At 42.3% G+C, this 20,716-nt stretch overlaps 1 long non-coding RNA gene across 3 annotated transcripts in view; it reads left to right on the top strand.

The window, feature by feature from the left end:
* The window catches only part of LOC115070510, an 85,112-nt gene that overhangs the window by 54,020 nt on the left and 10,376 nt on the right, over window positions 1-20,716 (top strand). The window lies entirely within an intron of this gene.

The raw sequence follows: 20,716 nt of genomic DNA, 5'->3' as shown, positions 1-20,716 counted from the left end.
CTTCCCTTTTTTCCTGAAGCATTAGTTTTGCCTCTTAGTTACTGATGGTTTTAACCCCGCAGGCTGTTCTACATGTTCTTTGCCTGTGTGTCCTTGATTTGCAGCCTGTCCTTTCTCCTGCTCAGCACAGTCACACCTCTTCCTATCCTAAGTGCCTTCTTTTTCATTCTCTTCTTTGGGCCTGCAAAGATAGGAGCAAATGAAAACATAGTTTTCAAATTTTACTAACTTAATTATCCTGTTTTGAATAAAGCCATGCCAGCAACCACAGAATTCCTAAAACTTGAAGATAAAATTAAAATTTGTTCTGTTGCTTTCTGGCCACTTGCTTCAAAATTATTTAATCTCAAATCTTAAATATGTGTTATAAGTCACACCAAATTTTTCTCCCAATGAGAAGAAGAATGTTTTTTGAATGGATCACTCTTTTGACATTTGCTGTGGATCAAGTCTTGTGCTAATTAACATCTATATCTTATGAATGGTATCGTTTCCAAAAGACTGATATCCTATAATCATCTGTAGAATTAAGAAAAGGAAGGACAAACGCACTATGCAAATATTAAAGCCATGAAGTTGTCATGCAGTGTTTAGTAATAGCTTGATTTTCATTTTTCTCCATGAAGATTCTCTTACTCATCATTGGTAGCAGATTCATCCTTGAATTCACTCATCTCTTTATTCATGCATCTACCATGTGCCTAAATACCCACTTAACTCTTCAAAACTTTCATCCATCTATCCATTCATCCATTCATCCACTTACTTGATGCTCATTCTTAGCAAAGCACTGTTCAAGTGTTGGTCATACAAAGAATAGTAAAGTCTCTACCCTTAAACAAAGTTCAAAATTTGGTAGGGGATAACATATTAACAGTAGCAGCCAATGTTTTTTTGAGCACTGACTATAAGCCAGGCATCAAAAACAGTAGTTAATCATCAAGGAAATCTTTCAAGTATCCCTGAAGATGAGGAAGTAAATGCAAGGCCAGAAATTGTACATAAGGGCTAGTTTGACTTTAAGAAGACTTTATCTATAGTCAATAACCCTTGAATTTGGTTCTGTGTCATAAAACCTTAAGTGCTTATGTGTTTAATTCCTAGACTTTTGTTCTTCTCCTGATAAGATGTAGGAGACAGTCTTGGAGTCACTACTGAATGTCTAAACTTAGCCTCCTATGGCAATACCTTCTGAAACAGAGGATTAATTGGTGACTCTGTTCAAGAGATAAGTTCAAATCTAAAAGGCAGTCTGGATCCTCAAGGCCAGGGTCGGGAAGAAGGGCTTCCTCTGTGATCTTCTGCTTTGACCTCTGTGGTGGTATTTTAATGACATGAATTTTCTGCCTCCCCCTTGTCCCCCCATCCTATTATATTCCAGCTTGAAGACTTTCCTTGATTATCTGTGAGTAGCAATTTGATCACTGTAAATAGCAACATTAGAAATACAGAGCTTGAGTAATTTGCCCAAAGTTCTACAACTAAATGCTACACTTACACTTGAATTTGGTTGCTTATCCCCTGTACTGACTTTGTTCCACTGGCACAGTGTTTATTGGATGTGGGATTTAGAGAAAATAGCAAATGCTTGGAGCCAGACTGCTCTGGACCTGATCAGACCCTCTGTCCCGGTCCAGTGGCACATCTGGATCAAGTTAGGCTTCTATAGCTTTGCTGTTCCCATCGGCAGAAGTAGTGTGGGTACCAGCTACACAGGCTGCCATGAGCAAATGAGGTAAGACACGAGGAACACTGTTGCGGTGTGTGACACAGAAGACCCTCCACAAATGTGTGCTCTTCTCTAAACTTTAATCTGATCCCTTTACTGAATCTTGGCCTCTTGAAGGCAGAGGTCCAACATAAGGCAGCTCATGTTGGGAGATTAGGAATTCATTGATATAAATTAAGGCTTTGTTGAGCCTTTTGAAACAAACCTTTGTCAGTGTTCAGCTCACCAATTTACTCTCTATTTTCTTCTTGATTTGAGGAATCACATATACATACTACTGAATACTATTGAACCTCCCTTCCCAATAAATGGCTTTTCATCTTCTTCAAAGCCTTCAATAAGTCCTTAATAAAGTCTCTGATCATAATTTTCAGGGGATAGTATCTGGTAATCTTTACTATCTCCTAGCAATCCAGATGAGTCGCTAGTTGAGGGAGCTACAGACCCAGAGTGGCACATTTTTTTCCAATAGTCAAGTGTCTTACATGGGGTTGCAAGATAAAATATAGAACATTCGATTAAATGTGAATTTTAGATGAACAATGAATACTTGTAAGCATAAGTGTATCTTCAGTGTCACACACAAGTAGGGATTGCCCATCTGAATAATAAACTGGATGTCTTGTATTTTTATTTATTGGATTGGCAACCCCAATCTCGTAATGGTGAAGATGTATGAGGAAAAGACACTGCCTTCGCACACATACTTTCTGTTGTTGCTTGAGATGCCCAATTAAAAAAAAAACCCACAAATTATTAACTGAGATTAGTTGAGACTACTGAAGTTAATTTTTTCTACCACAAATATTATTTTGTATAGTTCATCAATAAAGGTAAATTTAGAATTGCAGTGGAACATATTATTTCTTCAAGAATTTCTAGCTTTATAGGGCCTAAGTGACTGCTTTTGTCGTTATACTGATGACAGTCTGAAGCAACAAACACCATCTGTAACTCTTCCCTACTACTCACCACCGGCTACCATTTACTGCGGTCTGAATTCTCGGACATTTCTCATCTTATGTTTTATAATCTGCACAAGGCTGAAAACATGAAAAAATGTTCTGGGCTTAATCGAAAGTCTGTTGAATAATAATGAGTCTTGCAGCAGGCTGGTAAAGGAGGCAGATCAGACCCACTTAAACATAATGGTCCTCCAAAGTAATGAAGACTCAGTGGTCCTTATTAAGTATCAAGCTGTGAATCAGAGCTCATCTCACATTCTGATTGCTGAAGGAAATAGGTAATTGATGTGACAGAATGACCATTATTATTATTATGACCTACTTTTAAAAACCCAGACACAGTAGTTAGAAGGCTGTCTTTAGCCTCCTGGGGGAATACCAGGTGTGCAGGGTAAGGGTTGCCCTTCCATTAGTCTTCAAATGGGAGCTCTAATAACTTTTGCATTGAAATAAGTAATGACCACATTTAATGACGAGTTTGTTTGAGTGTTAACAGCTTGTGAGCCAACAAATGAGTTGTTAACAGGTGCTAACTTCTACTTTCTGGTTTAAACAACCCATTCTCTTTCTGTCCCGTCTGGATTGAGGGATTGTGTATATTGTGAGCTAGGTTTTCATTTTTCATGCAGTGGGCATCTCTCATCAATTGGCCAGACACCTCTGTCTAATGGCTCATCTTTTCTAAAAATTATTTCCTATATGAACACACTTTTTTTGAATTTATTTTCCTCTGAAATATGAAAGTATCCTGGGATAGTTTGGTTCTTAAAAGAATTAGGTAAAAAAATTCCAGAGAAAAATCCATTCCTGAAAGACGAAATTATTTACTCCGGAGAAGGAATGCAAATAGGTTGGAAATGTAGATTTGAGGCTGATTCACATACACTGAGCATGACAGAGATGGCCATCTTAGTGCTAGAAATGAATGGATATTTCTGGTGGAAGAGTGTGTGATCAGCCCACCATGAGTCTAACGGGTGTCTGGAGTAAACATGCAAGGAGTCTCAGCCCTCTCGAGAAAGTCTCTGCTCACAATCTTGCATTCCCCACCCCCTTGCTTTTGCAGTTTACTACCCAGATACACGACATACTTTCCTCTCAACTTACCTTTGGGAAACTAGGGTTGGGTGATGATGTGGACAGTAGGTGCCTTTAGTCCCATTCACATTTTGGTTCACTGTACAACTTCCTGTGGACAATAGGGAAGTCTGAAAAGACGAAGCCTTAGTGGAAGTCATTTTTGTCCTGTGTATGTGTGTATCATACGTGCTTCTTCCAGTGTACTGCTTCCCAAGCTGTTTCTGGTTTAAAAAAAAAAGCCAGTCCATTGCAGATTGATAATTTATAAAATACATTTAATGCCCTGGCAATGTCAAACTGCTCTCCAAGTGTCTGCCTTCCCACTTTCTGTGCTATCTCACGGAAGCAAATGGTGTGTGACCTAGTATGAATCCACACTTGGTGACCGATGAGCTCCAGTGAGTTTGGTATACCTGGGAGGGCTTGTGGAGAAAACCATCTGGGTCACTCCTTCAAACACCTGTTTCTTTGTGATGCTGTCAATAAATAAATGACAGGCAATGACTGGGTAGGGTTTTGGACAAAAGGCATTTGCCTCAAGGCCTGACATTTTTTTTAAGCACAAGCTTCTATTTGTTTGACTGACATGAAGGAAGTAGCTTGATTATCAAAACTAACTTGTCTCCTCGGTGTTGTTCAGGTCAGGATGGCCGAGCTCTTGTCTTAGTTGGTCGAAGTGTGGGTACAAGTTGAAGACACCTTGCCTGGTAATAGCACTGATGTTTGGGGGGAAAGTAAGAATGGGCAGAATCCTTTCACACATGGAATTGATTCATAAACAACATTCACAGAGTTCTATGGACCTCATAAATATGGAATTAAAAAACTTAATGTAGTTTGTAGGGGGATGGGAACAATATGTGAAATGCAGTTTAAAAGCACATTGAAGTTTTCTCAGATGCTGTGCTAGCTTGCTTTTCTGTTGTTGTGATGAAAACACTGACCAGAATCAACTTGGGGAAGAAAGGGTTTAGTTCTGTTTATAGCACAGTCCTTCATTGAGAGAAGCCTGGGCAGGAGCTCAGGGCAGGAATTTGGAGGCAGGACAAGTTGAAGACACCTTGCCTGGTAATAGCACTGATGTTTGGGGGGAAAGTAAGAATGGGCAGAATCCTTTCACACATGGAATTGATTCATAAACAACATTCACAGAGTTCTATGGACCTCATAAATATGGAATTAAAAAACTTAATGTAGTTTGTAGGGGGATGGGAACAATATGTGAAATGCAGTTTAAAAGCACATTGAAGTTTTCTCAGATGCTGTGCTAGCTTGCTTTTCTGTTGTTGTGATGAAAACACTGACCAGAATCAACTTGGGGAAGAAAGGGTTTAGTTCTGTTTATAGCACAGTCCTTCATTGAGAGAAGCCTGGGCAGGAGCTCAGGGCAGGAATTTGGAGGCAGTAACTAAGTACAGATCCTGGAGGAATGCTGCTTACTGATTTGCTTACCTGGCCTGGGCTCATCCTGTTTCCTTGTATAAGCAAAGGCCACTTGCCCAGGGGTGGGTACTGCTCACAGTGGGCTGAGCCCTCCCACATCACTCAAAAATCAAGAAACTAACCCACAGATAAGACCAAAGGCCAATCTAATGGAGGAAAGTCCTCAATTGAGGCTCTCTCTTCTCAGGTGTGTGAAGTTAACAAATGAAGCTATGCGGCACAGCTGCCCTGAGGCTCACTTGTATTAGTAAGCTGTAGGGTACCATTCACCTTCTTGTTTGTTGTTATTTTTAGTTTGTTATTATTTTTAGTTTGTTAGTTTGTCATAAAAAACATTATTTAACATTATGTGTAGGGTCTGACATTTTTCTATTTTTCTCTTATGGTTGCTTACTGCAATGGTTTAAATGAGAAATGTCCCGCATAGGCTCATGTATTTAAGTACTTGGTCCCCATTTGGTGACATTATTTGGAAAGGTTATGGAACCTTTAGGAGGTAAAGCCTTGCTGGAAGAAGGAAGTATGCCACTGGAGGGCAGGTTGTGAGGGTTTATAGCTTTGCCAAACTTCCTGCTTATTTTCCCTGTTTCCGGCCCTTATGGCATGTCATGCCTTCCCTACCATTACAGACTGTATCTTCTGGAATCTTGAGCCAAAATAAACTCTTTTCTATAAGTTGCTTTTGGTCATGGTATTTCATCAGCGCAATAGAAAAACTAACCTGTTATTCATATCTTTTTGAAAACCAAAATTCTGCAAGTTAAAAGTGAGTACGTATTTTATGAAGATTTGATATAGCTCAATGGCCAGCAATAATCACAAGAATGTTGTTAGCTTCAATTTATTAAAAGGATTTGGTGAATTTAAACTAAAAATAGTCTCTATATTTAATAATTCTTAGAATTTTCCTTGTCCTCCTCTCAAAATATTTGAAGTCTCAAGACTTCGGTTTGTCATGTCAACTGACACCTATGGAACACTTATTAGTAGGTATCAGGTTCTGGACAAAAGGAAGTAGGGAATGTGGCCTTTTACAATGAAGCAGGCGAGATGAAGCGGGGGCACAGGTACCACATCATTATGGAGGCCACAGCAAGTAACAGGGTTACAGACAAAGAGAGAACCACTTGTAACCCACTGTGGCCTCCAGGGAAGGTGAGGGCTGGTGTTATGGTGTGAGAATGAAATGTGCCTTGTGCTGAACACCAGATCCCTTACTGGTGGTTCTGTGTTGGGAGGTGGTAGAATTGTAGGAGGCAGGGCTCTGAAGGTTGTACCTGCTCTTGGGTTCCTTCCTCTCTCTCTCTGCTTCCATTCTGTGATGAGGTTAGTAACTTCTGTCATGTTTCTACCAGCACTATCTTACCATGGACCTAGAATTACTAAAACCAAGGACTATGGCCTAAAACCTCTGAAATGTGAGCAAAAGCAAATCTTCTCTTAAACCATTTATGTTAAGTATTCTGTCACGGTAATAAAACCTCTGACTAACATGACTGTGAAGGAGGCATGATACTCTAGACATTGGTAAGCAAGCTTTCTAGAGAGGACCAGATAGCAATAGTTTTGACTTTGTGGGGACGATCTTCAATTTACTGATTTTAGAGTCGATGTATTTCAATTAAATCTTTTATTTACAAAAACAGGTGGTAGGTCAGATTTTGCCTGTGGAGGGAAAACCCTACTGTAGACTGGGAAGGGAGGGTAGACATTGGACATGGGAGATGTGGTTGGGAGTGGAGCTGAATGTGTGCATGGGCTGCGGATGTTTGTGGGTACACAGGCAAAAGAGTAAAAACAAACAACCAGAAGGTGTTTTTAGGAAGAACCTAGAAAAATGTTCTGAAGACATTTTGGAAGCTGAACAGAGTAATATCTTCTTTATCTTGAGAGTAACTAGAAAAGACAAACCGTGCTCTATGACAGTGAAGTGAAACCAAATAAAACAGCAAGATCTGCTTCACAGCCTTCTGATACCATGGCCAATTTATAGTACACAAAGTTCGATGTGAGTGAGGCAGCTTTCCAGAGTGAAAGCAGGTCATCCTCCACATCTGGAAGCAGATCCTTCCATCTTGCAGCTGTCCATTTCAACATTTGCTTTCCCTGGTCACCACATCACAGAAAAGAGGGCAGGTGAAGTTACTCTTGTTCCAGGTGTCTGGTCCTGACGTGGCAGCTCTTCTTTTAGTCACAGTCCAATGTGTGGAGCACACGTCATGGTTCTGTGTGGCCATAAGAGGGCTTAATGGGAAAATCAGAAGAGTTGAGAATCTGAAGTCTCTGCTGTACTGCCTGTAGGCAGAATGAAGCCATTGAAGCTCAAAGAGTGGCGGGCTTGAGAGGCAGTGTAGTGATGGAATTATTTTGTGGAGTTAAAGGTATAGGAGGACCCAAAGTAGAGAAAGGCAGGGAGACCAGCTCAAAAGTTGCTGTGCCTCTCCACCCGGGAGTCCATAAAGGAAACTGGGAATGTATGTCAGTCAGTTGGTAGAGTGCTTACCTAACATGCATGAAGCCCTGGGTTTCTGACCCAGCTCTGTATAAACTGGTGTGCTAGTGCACATCCCAGCGCTTGGGAAGTAGAGGCAGGAAGATCAGAAGTTCAAAGCCAATCTCAGCTGTATAGAGAGTTCCGTATTGGACTGGACTATATGAGACTCCATCTTAAAAAAACAAAGTCAATAAAGGCCTGAACTAAGGTAGTGATGAAGGAAATGAGAAGGAATTTAGTTCTTTAGGGGCATGAAAACAAATCAGACTGTAGCGAAAATTATTTCTTGGGATTATAGCTCAGGAAGTCAAAATGAAGGGAGAAGTCATAGGAAAACAAATATGATTTTTTGGCATATTGATTGTGAAGTGCTAGATTAGTGTCTATAGGCTTCTGTCAGAGTTGCACACTGAATGATTTTAGACGTGGTAACTGAACCTCTACAGGCAGAAGCATCACTAAATGACAAAAATAAAGAAGAGAGATGGAGGCAATGGAGAGGGCTATGGGAGAAGAAGAAAAACAGTGGTCAGAACAGCATGAAAGGGGTGCTTCCCTGGAGCACCACCAGTTCGTGAGGCAGTGCGGTCCACACTGCGGAGACTGCAAAGATGTCTTGGCATGCTGTAATGCTAATGAACGCTGCTGCGCCTTTAGGGCTCTGAGTGACCCCTGCGCAGCCTGGATGTACTTTTGATGCCAGGTGTCTACATCTGCAGCTCTTCTTATGAGCACTGATTTTAGGTTACTGGAGTAACTTTACTGGTAAATTCAAAAAGAAGGAAGTGCCTGCAGTTTACCTCCCGTTCCATCCAAGCTTGTGACTGCCATTTGGAAAATATGAGAGCCCAGCTCTTTTACCTCAGGTCAGGAATCACACCGAGGCATTGTTTATACTCAGAGCTCTCTGGCACACCTTGCTTGGCTTTTTCCCTGCGTCGCCCTTCTTTCCCAAGCCCAGGAGCACTGCCTTAATAGATCTCCAGCCCCAAAATCTTTCGGGCTTTGGCAAAGAAATCCTACGATGAAGGAACATTGAGAGAGTGGAGTACTGAGAAACAGATGTAAGGTTGTAAACTGCTGAGAGTGGTTTGATGGCGAGGAACTGACCCAACACTGCAGAAAACACCCAGTTGAGAAGTCCAGTGGTGAATAGTTTAGAATGGCACAATGATACAGTCAAATGTTGCTTGTTTGCTTTCAAGACAAAAAAAAATCTGAACATGTAGATAGTCAAAGGAAAATAAACTAGAAGAAAAGACTAAAAATATGGTAAAATAACTATGGAGCAGCAGTAGCAAAAGACTCCAGGCTCTAGATAGGGGTGGAGTTGAGAAGGGAGGCTCAGTCGGTCACTGGGCACAGACATGGGGTCAGAACAAGGCAATTTGAGATAGAGCAATAAAGCAAGCAGTAACAACCACAGCCAGGACTGTAGAGGACTTGGGCGATGCAGTATCTCAAGCAGGTTGAGAAAACTAAAGTCGGCCAGGTAGCAAGCAGATGCGCTGAACCAGGGGTAGGTCTGTGATTCTGGTCACAGAACTTATCTCCTGTTCTAAGGACATAGGTCACTTAGAGAGTAAAAGCTACACAAGAAGGAGGGTTTTGGCTAAGTGAGGACCCTGTGTAACAAAACAAAATGGAGTCCTTGTAGAACAAGTATTCCTGAGTGCCACAAGAGACACAGATGTGGCAGATCAGCAGGAGGAATTGTGTGTGGGACTGTACCTTTCAGTATGGATACCCATAGATTTAGGAGAAAATACTTTGGGGAGGAATAACTGGGTATCAACTCCCAGAAATTTTCAAAATGATTTGAACCTGCACCAGGAGCCCAGCTCACATAGCCTCCTGCAGCTAACAGGAGACCCTGGCTTCCTCTGTTTAGGCCTACCTATGCTGCCCAGGAACCACACTTCAAGCACTAGCCACTGGCTGCTTGTACCAGGCCACCCTAAAGCTTCCAGGAATCCTGTTCCAGGAGCCATGTCCCCATGGTCTCCCGCAGTAAACAGAAGACTGAGTTTCCCCTGTTTAAGCCTATCTACACTGCTCTAGAGCTTTCTGCATCAGCCATGCGGAGGAAACTGGGCATCTCAACTTAACTAAGCCCTAGTCCTCTTCTGAACATTGTAGATGCCTCCACTGAAAGTATAAAGGTGTTTTGAACAAAGAAAGAAAAGAATCTTAACCTCAAAGAATAAACTACTCTAGACAAGCAAATCCTAGTTCAGAAACAAAAACAACATAAAAACTCAAGACACTGTTTCTCCTCCTCAAATTACTAACCCATCGTAATGGCACCTAATGAACATGACTTGGAAGATCTTTTAGACAAAGAATTCAAAAGAATGTTCATAGCTGGTTGTGGTGGTGCTGGCCTTTAATCCCAGCACTCGGGAGGCAGAGGCAGGTGAAACTGTGAGTTCCAGGCCAGCCTGGTCTCTGTACAGCCTGGTCTCTGAATTCAGGGGCTACAGGGAGACCTTGTTTCAAAAAAATAAAGAACATTCATGCAACTTAAAAGAAGGCATGAATAAAGAAAATACTCCAATCTGAAATGATGCTGCAAGTGAAAACCTCAATAGGCCAAATAAAAAACTCAATGGAAAACTTCATCAATAGAATTGATTATCTCACAAAATGGAGAATCTTGGCTGGAAGACAAGGTAGAAGTGTTGTATCACTCAGTAAAGGTCAACAATAAATCTTTAAAAGCATTGAACGGAATGTCAGCGAGCTCTGCATGAAAAGACCTAACTGTACATTATAGGCATAGAAGAAAAATAGTACCATAGTGAAGGCATAGAAAATAGTTTCAATAAAATCATACAAGAAAAAATCCAAACCTAGGGAAGGAGATGGCCATGCAGGTATAAGTAGCCTACAGGACACCAAAGTGATTAGAAAGTCTGTGTTTTCATGCCATTAATACAAACATGATGTTATGGTCTGAATTTGGAATGCCCCTTTCTACCCTTCCCTGCAAAGTGCTGATGGTTTGATTTCTGATGTAACAGTGTTCAAAGATGGGGATCTTGAGAAATAATTGGCTCACAAGAGCTGTGACCTCAATATGGATTAGTCCCTTGATGGATCACAACGTGGTAGCCTTACTGGGAAGTGGTAGGTAGGATCAGATGGGATACGACTAAAGGAAGAGGCCACCAGGGCTTGCCTTTGGAGGGGGTCTTGTCTCTGGATCTTCCACACTGGTCTTTCTTCCCTTACCCTTCCTTCTTCCATGACATCTCTGCCCTTCCATGGCCCGGAAACGGAACCAGCTGACCAAATATTCTAGACCTGCAAGCCCAAATAAATTCTCCTTCTTTTAAACTGTTTGTTTCAGGTACTTGTCAGTCATGAAAAAGTCTAATGCACATCAATATCCCTTGAAGAACTTTATCAGCAAAGAGAAGAAAGCCTGGCAAGGTTTTTGACTTTACAAGGGGTGAAGGTCAAGGTAGCTAGGGAGTGGAAGGGGCCTAACACATGTTTTTTCTAAGTGTCTGGAATTCATCTTAAAGCATTGGCTATTAGACATTAAAAGGGGGCTTTTATTTTTGCAAGACGATTTATGGCCTTTTATATGTTTATTTTCCTTCACTACTGGATATTCAGATGGAAGAGCATAGGGGTCACAAACCCCCACGTCCAGTGACAGGCCACATCTCCCTGGGTTGCATAGCTGGGTGTTCCCTGGTATAGAGTAATGAGGGCATTTCTCCACTGCTCTGGGTGGAGAGTTGGCCTTACTTCCAGTGAGAAATCAACCTTATAAAGTTCATTCTCACTCTATTCAGCTTGGTCCTGGCTAGTTCACGCAACCTGAGGCAGAATTTCCATATTCCCAATGTGCTTGTGCTATGAGGAATGAACACCAAAGTACCTTCCTGCCTAAGAGTTTACCTGGTAGGTAAGGAGCCATTTTACATACCACAGGAGTTCAGTAATTGCTTTAACTGAACTAAACTCAAGATAATTTAAACCTAACTGAAAATTTAAAGGTTCAGAGGGCTAGATCCATGGGCTGGACCTGGTGTCCTGTCAATATTTCTTACTGTTAGTTGAGGGATAGCCAGGTCTGGTAGGATGGGCAGAATTTGGATGTGGGAGCTGAGAAGAGGCCGGAGGTCCTTTGCACTGCGCAGGAGCAGTTCCATTCATGTACATGGGCCATATATGTCATCCACAATGTATGCTTAAGTAAGTTCAGTACACAAAGAGGATGTCACTTTGCTTTCATTTCCCAGGTGAATGAGTTTGTGTGGACAGCATGAGTGTTCACAAGCTGGTGAATTTAGCACAGACGGTTTCTGAGAGGTTGGAATGCAGAGCCTGGAAACACTGAGTGCAGGAGTCTGAGTTGCAAGGATTCTAAGGTGACAGACACAGGAGAAAGATGTTCCTGCTCATGACTTACAGTCAGCCACAGGAGGTGGACACTATTAGAAATTTAACTGTTGAAGCTTCTTAAAGAATCAGTATAAGTAAGTAATACACCAAAATCACTGGAGGAAAGTGGAGGGGTTTGGTGTGTGTGGGGGGGTGGGGGGTGCCAAAAACCAAACCAAACCAAAGCAAAACAAAAAGAACTGTAAGCTTCAGAACTGTTTCCAGGTTTAAAAAACAAGGGCATCTTCAAGTGTGAATATTGGCAAATGAAACTTTAAAAGAATATACGATTCAGAAGCCTGATAACAAGTTGAAGAAACGAAAGAATTTTTTGGAAGAGCTTTAATCATTCAAGTTGTAAAAGGAACTCTTTCAGGCTGTCAAGTATGCACTAGTGGGAAGCGGACCATTAAAGCTGTCAACGCACTGGCAGGGAAAAGGTACCTAATCCAACTTCAAATGTGTCTGTGGGGGAAAATGGTTAGAGAAAACCCCAAGGAAAAGATTGTGGAGCCACAGGAGCAATGGACTTGGGATCTGATTCTTTAGTGAACATAGTCTGAACCAGGGTCAGGGGACTTTCCCAAGGCTCACAATGGGATGCTGAGATGCTGTGTGTTTCTGAAGCTTGCCTTCCTTCCTTCCTTCCTTCCTTCCTTCCTTCCTTCCTTCCTCCTTCCCTCCCTCCCTCCCTTCCTCCTTCCTTCCCTCCCTCCCTCCCTCCCTCCCTCCCTCCTTCCTTCCTTCCTTCCTTCCTTCCTTCCTTTTTTTTCTTTCTTTTCTTTTTGAGAAAGGGCCTCCTTGTAGCCCCACCTGGCCTGGAACTTGCTCTGGAGACCAGGCTGGGCTTGAGCTTGCCCTCTGCTTCTTGAGTACTGGGACTAAAGGTGTGTGCCACCATGCCGGGCTTGGGGGGAGGTTTTTAAAAAGCAATCATAAAATATCAGCAGACTTAACAGTGAGTATGAATATCTTAATTCTTTCATTCCATGTTCACATTTTTCCTTTTTATCTAGTGCAATGCTGGAAGTAAGCATGCAGAAGTAATTTCTAGAGTTACCTATTAAATCTGTTCAGTTATTAATTTTCTCTCCTTTCTTGTTATTCTTGTGGACAGCACTGCTAATACGCACTGATTTCATAAAGTACCTGCTTGAGTTTTACCTCTTAGCACATGATCGCTCCTGATGAAAGCACTAATGAGCAATGGACTGATTGGCGGGGGCTTCTCTATGAAGGCAGGGGGATGTGGTACTGAAAATAAAAGGATTGTGGTAAATTTGAAATGCTGAATCTGTGGTTCTAACACTGGCAAGTGTCTGTCCACGTACAGTGAGGCCCTCATGAACTGATGAGTGACTCTTCTGGCTTCCACTTTGGGGGCATATCTCTTAGACTTGGTTCTTTGTTTCTTGGATAACTGTCTCTCTAGGGTTAGAGAGAGAAATTTCATAGATAACTCAGATGTAAACCAGCCGGGCAGCAAAGAGTTGACTGTGCCATCCCTAATCGACAGTGGAGGGGTGACCTCAAGTTACGTGCCTTTTCACTGAAGTTCTGTATTAGCTGTTAGCTTGGAAGGGCAGATGTTTTGGCTCTGGTGGTCACTGCTCACCTCTGTCTGGGGGGTGCATCAATCACTTTAATTATAATGGAACATGGGGCCAGGAACTGAAGGAGAAAAATCAACCCAATCCCAAGAACAATCTTTCTTGATGAATTCTCCCCTAAATCGAAACAATTCACTGGGTATCCCAGCTGGGGTTCATATGCTTTTGATTACTGTGGGCTATTTAGCTCTACAAAATGACAGGCTGCTTAATGGGCTTTTAATGGTTATAGGTTTCTCTCTCTCTTTTTTAATGAGCTTCACCAGTTTGTTACTAATGCCCTGTAGAAATTTGGCGAGGGTCCAGACTTGAAGCTACACACATTTCTGGTTTCCAGGCAGCATATGTACAGCCCTTGCTGCCGGTGGGGAAGTATGCTACCAGTCTTAAGGTAGGGCCATCAGGGAAGGGAGAAGAGGAAAGCTCATCAAGTGCCCTCTGTTACTAATAATTATGTCATCCTAGAAAAGGTGATTGTACTTTGCAGCTGGGGTTCCCTTGAAGCTTTCTTGCTAAAAGCCCTGGGTTTGCAGACGGCAGGAGGACCGGCCATGGTGACAGTACTTTGCCTTCCAATGTTATTTCCACATTCTTGGTAAAGGATACCCTCAGTTGTATCCTGTCCACCAAAGGATTTTATGAAACTATGTTTGTGTCCTTAGCGCCTGGTGCAAGACTGAGCCCATAGGTAGGTATTTAATTCAGATATGAAGAATGAGAAATCACAAGCAAATGGGAGGAACTAGGGAGATCTTTTCCCAAGAGAACTTGCTCTCTGGGTCTCAAGGACAAAGCATAAGTCAGACTTAAGAGAACACTGGTACGGGGAATGAGAAACTAGGAGCTCCTAACAGCAACAATCACACCATCCCGTCTTGTCCTGTGAATGTTGTGCTAAACATGTTGCCTGCATCACTTCACTTAATCCTCATACCAAAGCTAAGACGTCGTTAACTGTGTGCTGGTAACCTCCCTTGGGGATGAGCAGTGGGGAAAATGTCTGGACGTGGAGCATTTGCTGATTTTTGTGGTAAGAGCGCCAAACCCAGCCTAGTCCATGCTACCAATATGACATGAATGTCCTGGAAATCATAGAAAATGAAACTTACATTTGTGAGTGTCCTCTGTGACTATATGACTATGGGCACAATTAGCTTGAGAAGAAATTGTGCCTATGCTGAACATTCTACAAGGCTGACAGGCTGACTTCAATGATTGTGGAGAGGCTGGAATGCTGCACGTCCAGAGCCAAATTATCTTGGGTCATTTATTGTCCACCTGTGTTTGACCTAACGTCTTTGTCACTATTAGGTGAGTCCTTTTGGAATGTATGAACAGACCCTTAGCTTCCGCCAACTCTGAAGCTGAGAATTCTGTCATTAGACAGCATCTAAGGCCTATAGCAGAGGTCTCCTCATTGTGCTCCAATCCCTCTACCTGACATGTCTACCAGTGTATTTTAAAAGTGTATTGATTTATGACTTCCTTTGTTCTGTTGCCTAAGATCTCCATGAAACTGGTGCTACCTTGGGGCATGGAATTTGGGGTAACCCAAATCTATGTTTGGCTCTAGAACAAACTCTCTTATCTCCTTTGAGGAGAGAGCTGTGTTTTCTGCATTGACCATAGGTATCAACATCCATTTTACAGTTGCATCACAAAAGACTTAAGTAAATAAGAGGCCAAGGTCATAGAGGAAGTTAAAAACAAACTCCGAGGTCAGAATTCATCTAGAGACTGTGTTCTGTATTACATTGCTTTCCTTAATGACTTTCCATACCATTGGAGGAAGTAAGCAGTGTGGCCTGTACTTATGTGAACTTCATCCTGATTCTCTAGTTTCCTCTGGAGGTAACAGCATTCCCAAAGAAGTAGAACTTTTGGCTTGTTTGTATTTTTTTAAAGTTTTCCCGTTGTTTATTTTTATTGTTGGACAGTTTCATGTGTTTGAATTTTAGTCATCCCCTCCATGCTCCTCCTCCCCCTCCCGCTCCCCTTCCTCCCAAGTCCTCCTCCTACTCTCATGTCCTCTTTCTGTGTGTCCCACTTAGGTGAATTAGAGATTCTTGCCCAAGCATGGGCAAGAGCAAGAGCAACTTCTCAGTGAAGCTACCCCTGGAGAAAATGCCCCTCCCTACCCCTCCATGAACACCCATCAACTTGCCAAGAACTTTTGGCTTTGATAATGCAAGAAACAGTTCTCTCAAAAGGGATAACAGCTTATTCTGAGGCCAAATATGAGTGACCGCAGCCCCGGAACACGATTCAGATCACTGCAAATTCCATGTTCTAACCTGGTAGCAGCTTGATGAAGTTTTTATCGTAACAGAACAAAGAAACTCATAAATAACATGCTTTCCAAATAAATTTGTGGGTAGAATAGGTAGGCGAGGTTACAGCAAAATTGGATACCTCTGCTGGAGGCCTCAGATACCATGTGATGCCATTTTAAACTTTTGAATTGGTAGAAACTAATGGTTTGTTAATACATTTCAAAATTTCACCTGATAGTCACAAGGGTGTGAGACCAAGCATGGAGATGGGCAAGGAATAGCTATTAGGGAACTAAAGAGACAAAGTGTAATTAGGCTCTGGACCCACAACATTCCAAACTCTCCACAACCATTGAAAGTTTTATCACTTGGTCAGCCTTGCAGATGGTTCCATGTAAGGTGTGGCTTGTTCTTCTGGGAACTTTAGTTCACAGTTTCTGAGGCACTCAGTGCTTCCTTCCGTACCTGCAGGTACAATACTCACTCGGAGGTTTTACTTAACTGGCAGAAATAAGGCTCTGGCCTTTGGGCCTGTTGTGAGGCATTTATTGTAGTCCCACCTCATCTTAGGACAAGCAACTTGTGTGCCAGAGAGATGAAGCAGTTTGTCCAAATCCACACATACTTGTCAGTGACAGAGGTGGAAATATGGTTGGGGTCTCCTGATTCCTCTACAGTTTCTTCTGTTTAAGAATATTCAATAGGTCTTGGCATTTGTAAAAAAAAAAAAATAAGTGGAGGTTGGATTTTTCTGTGTTGATTGTCTCACTGTGTGCTGTTTTTTTTTGTTTTTTGTTTTTATAGGTGCATGAATAGAATTTTTATGTAAACGGGCTTATACTACACATATTCTACAAACTGCTTTTCTCTCTCTCTCTTTTTTTTTAATTAGAAGAAGCATTTCATTACAACAGCATTAACCTATTCAATAATATTTTTGTGTGCTGTTTTTTAAAGGTTGAACTTGACTACCCTTGACCCAGGGATAACAAGATTCAAGGACAGGTACAAGAGGCATGTTGAAGAAATAATGCACATATGAAAGACATTCTTTGGAAGTTTTAGTGGGTGAGGAGGAGGGGGTCAGAGGGGTTTAGGACTCCTTTCAGAAATACCCTCATGTTCTCTAATTCCAAGAGATTACTAAATCCGACCCAGATCACATAGTACCTTATATTTGTCTCTTGGCCCAGGGTGAAAACAATTCACGTGGTAAAATTAAGTTCCCACATTTGGCCAACCCACATGGGCCAACTTTCTTTCAAAGGGAGTTTGTGAAGCAATGAATGAATGTGTTGACTGGGTTCCTGTGCTTAGGTGAGTCTTCTCTGCATTGAACTTGGAAAGGGACTAAAACTGGTCTTGGAAAGTGCTGGTGTTCTCCGAAACACAGCATGCTGACATAATTCTGGTTGCACTTTTATTTGCAATGGAACAAAATGCTGTGGTTTCGCAGAAGAAATAGCCCAGCAGATGGTGTTTGGTGGATGGCATGAATGTAGCTCTGTAAATAAGCATTCAAAATAGACTAGCTTCCCCTATATTTACCATCTGCCCCTTGCCCCATGAGGTCTACAGGTGATAAAAGAAAAGAAAGCTGTACTTTGAGTTATTGTTTCTGTGTTCCCAAATTATAGAAAGTTGCCAAATCATGGTTTCCTTAAATTTGGTTACAAAAAATTAGAGAGATGTCTCTAAGTTAACAGATATTTCAAGGTTTTATTTTGTTTAGTAATAGCCATGTAAGCTGAGTGCAGTGCCTTATGACCACAGCACCGGCTATTTGGGAGGCAGAGGTGTAAAGATCACTTGAGTCCAGGAGTTTGAGACGGATTGTGCAACAGTGTGAACTTTTATCAAGCAGAATAGGGGAAAAAAAACAAAGCACATGCACACATTAACACACACATACATGCACACATGTACACATACACAAGCACACAAGCACATTCACACGCATCCCCCCACATGCACACTCACACGCAGGCACACACACACACAGAGGCAGAGCCAATTTGTGAATGGGACACACACACACACACACAAGAAGAACCCATGTGTGAATGGGACACACACACACACACACAAGAAGAACCCATGTGTGAATGGGACACACACACACACACACAAGAAGAACCCATGTGTGAATGGGACACACACACACACACACAAGAAGAACCCATGTGTGAATGGGACACACACACACACACACAAGAAGAACCCATGTGTGAATGGGACACACACACACACACACAAGAAGAACCCATGTGTGAATGGGACACACACACACACACACAAGAAGAACCCATGTGTGAATGGGACACACACACACACACACAAGAAGAACCCATGTGTGAATGGGACACACACACACACACACAAGAAGAACCCATGTGTGAATGGGACACACACACACACACACAAGAAGAACCCATGTGTGAATGGGACACACACACACACACACAAGAAGAACCCATGTGTGAATGGGACACACACACACACACACAAGAAGAACCCATGTGTGAATGGGACACACACACACACACACAAGAAGAACCCATGTGTGAATGGGACACACACACACACACCGGCAGGGAAGCAGAGCCCATGTCTGAATGGGACACAGACACAGACACAGACAGACAGACAGACACACACACGCAGGGAAGCAGAGCCTATATCTGGATGGGACACATACACACACACACACACACACACACACACACACACAGAAGCAGAGCCAATTTCTGAATGGGACACACAGACACACACACACGGAAGCAGAGCCAATGTCTGAATGGGACACACAGACACACAGACACACAGACACACACACAGAAGCAGAGCCAATGTCTGAATGGGACACACAGACACACACACACACACACACACACACACACACGGAAGCAGAGCCAATGTCTGAATGGGACACACAGACACACAGACACACAGACACACACACAGAAGCAGAGCCAATGTCTGAATGGGACACCCAGACACACACACACACACACACACACACACACACACACACAGAAGCAGAGCCCATGTCTGAATGGGGCTCCATCACATCCTTTTCAGGGAGCTTTTGATGTGATGTGCTTTGCAGCTTCTATGCTGGGAATTCCTGATACTTTCCTGGCTGTAAGACTAGCAGTTCTTGTTACCCTTCGTGTCTAAGAAACAGTGTAGCCTATTGTGTAGAGGATTTAGAAATGCATCTGTGTTTGAGCTTTGTTTTTCAGTTTCAAGCAGTGGCTCACATTAGTTAGCCTCTCTACATCCCAGGAAATTACTAGATAATTCTTAAGATTAAATGGAAAAAAAATACCTATAACAGTAAGGATGGAGCAGGTAATACACAGAAATGTTTGCTGTCGGTACACACATCACCATTGCACCGTCTTCTCCAATGCCAGCACTCGTGGGCTACCAGCTTAAACAGTTGGAGGATGGGATGCTTCTGCTGGTTGATTGATTGCTGAGACATGGTGTATTTATGCTAGAAATTTTCACATTTTAAATGGTGAATGATTCAACAGAGATAGATTACAAACTGGAATTAGGAATCTGATGTCAGACTCTTTTAGTGACACGATTGTTTTAACGTGGAGGTACGGGAGTTCTTCAGTTTTACTTAAAGAATGAGTTTCCTCAGATCTTGAGTGAGGATTTCAGAGAGCTATATAGAAGACTCTCCTTGAAAAATGTCTGTTTCAGTTTCAAGCGATGGTCTTATCTTAAGGATGAAGGAGTTAGATGAAATTTAGAACCCAAGGGGGCAGCCCTGCGGCATGTCTGTGTAGAGCTCCTCATTGGGGAGAAGTGCTAAGATGAAGAAAATCGCGCTTTTAGGTGTGTGATTGGTCAAGGGAAGAAAGAGCAAGTACTATGAATTTGCCTCTAAACAGTGAAGAATAGTAGAAAGCAGAGATCAGTAGAAATTGGAGGGATCTACTCTGTGACACTGTACCCACAGACAAAAGAGTGAAAATGGTTTATTATTTGACTTACCATAACTGTTGTCTTTGTGGTCATCACCCCAAGAGTGCTATTGTCACACAGGTTGTCACCACCATCACCATACTATCACCGTCCACCCTGTAACCAAACCACATGTTCACTCCACAGAGCCAGGCCCTTGTGAAAATCTGAGTGTGCATGACCTCGGTAGCTGCTGCAGCTGTGCTATCACTTTTGTGTCGTGCATGGGAACATGTGCAACATTTTTCCTTAGCCACATTAAGTACAACAGAGATGGTGGAATCTTCACTCAGTGACGGGGCTTAATTTGCTTTTTATTGAGTTCATAAATAGGATGTTGATGCTGTCAATGTGACAGTGATAGAATCAAGAACAATGCCTTTCATATGGAGGGAGTTTATGGGGTCAAAGAAACAGATTCAGGGACCTAACAGGAAACATAAACCACAGCTTATACTGTGGCTCAGTTGTTGTGGGTTCATGATTGACTTGGTTTTGAAGGCCGAGACAAGCATCCTAGGCTGGATGCAAGTCCTCTGCTCTTTGCTGCAGCAGCAAACTTGAGGGTCAGGTAGTCACTGGTCTGATATTAATTTTATTCACCCCTTATTCTTTTGCAGTGGAAACTGGATTTTATTCAAGGGATGTTGTGCTTGGCTTCCCTTGTAGTGATACGTTAGCAAATTACATTAAGGGGCTGTTGAGTGAGCCTTCCATGAACACTGCTAGAGAAGGGAACA

The sequence above is a fragment of the Nannospalax galili genome, unplaced genomic scaffold (genome assembly GCF_000622305.1).
Source record: "Nannospalax galili isolate Female #2095 unplaced genomic scaffold, S.galili_v1.0 scaffold576, whole genome shotgun sequence".
Lineage (NCBI taxonomy): Eukaryota > Metazoa > Chordata > Mammalia > Rodentia > Spalacidae > Nannospalax > Nannospalax galili.
The sequence above is the reverse complement of the archived record's forward strand: the minus strand, read 5'-3'. Positions and strand labels throughout refer to the sequence as shown.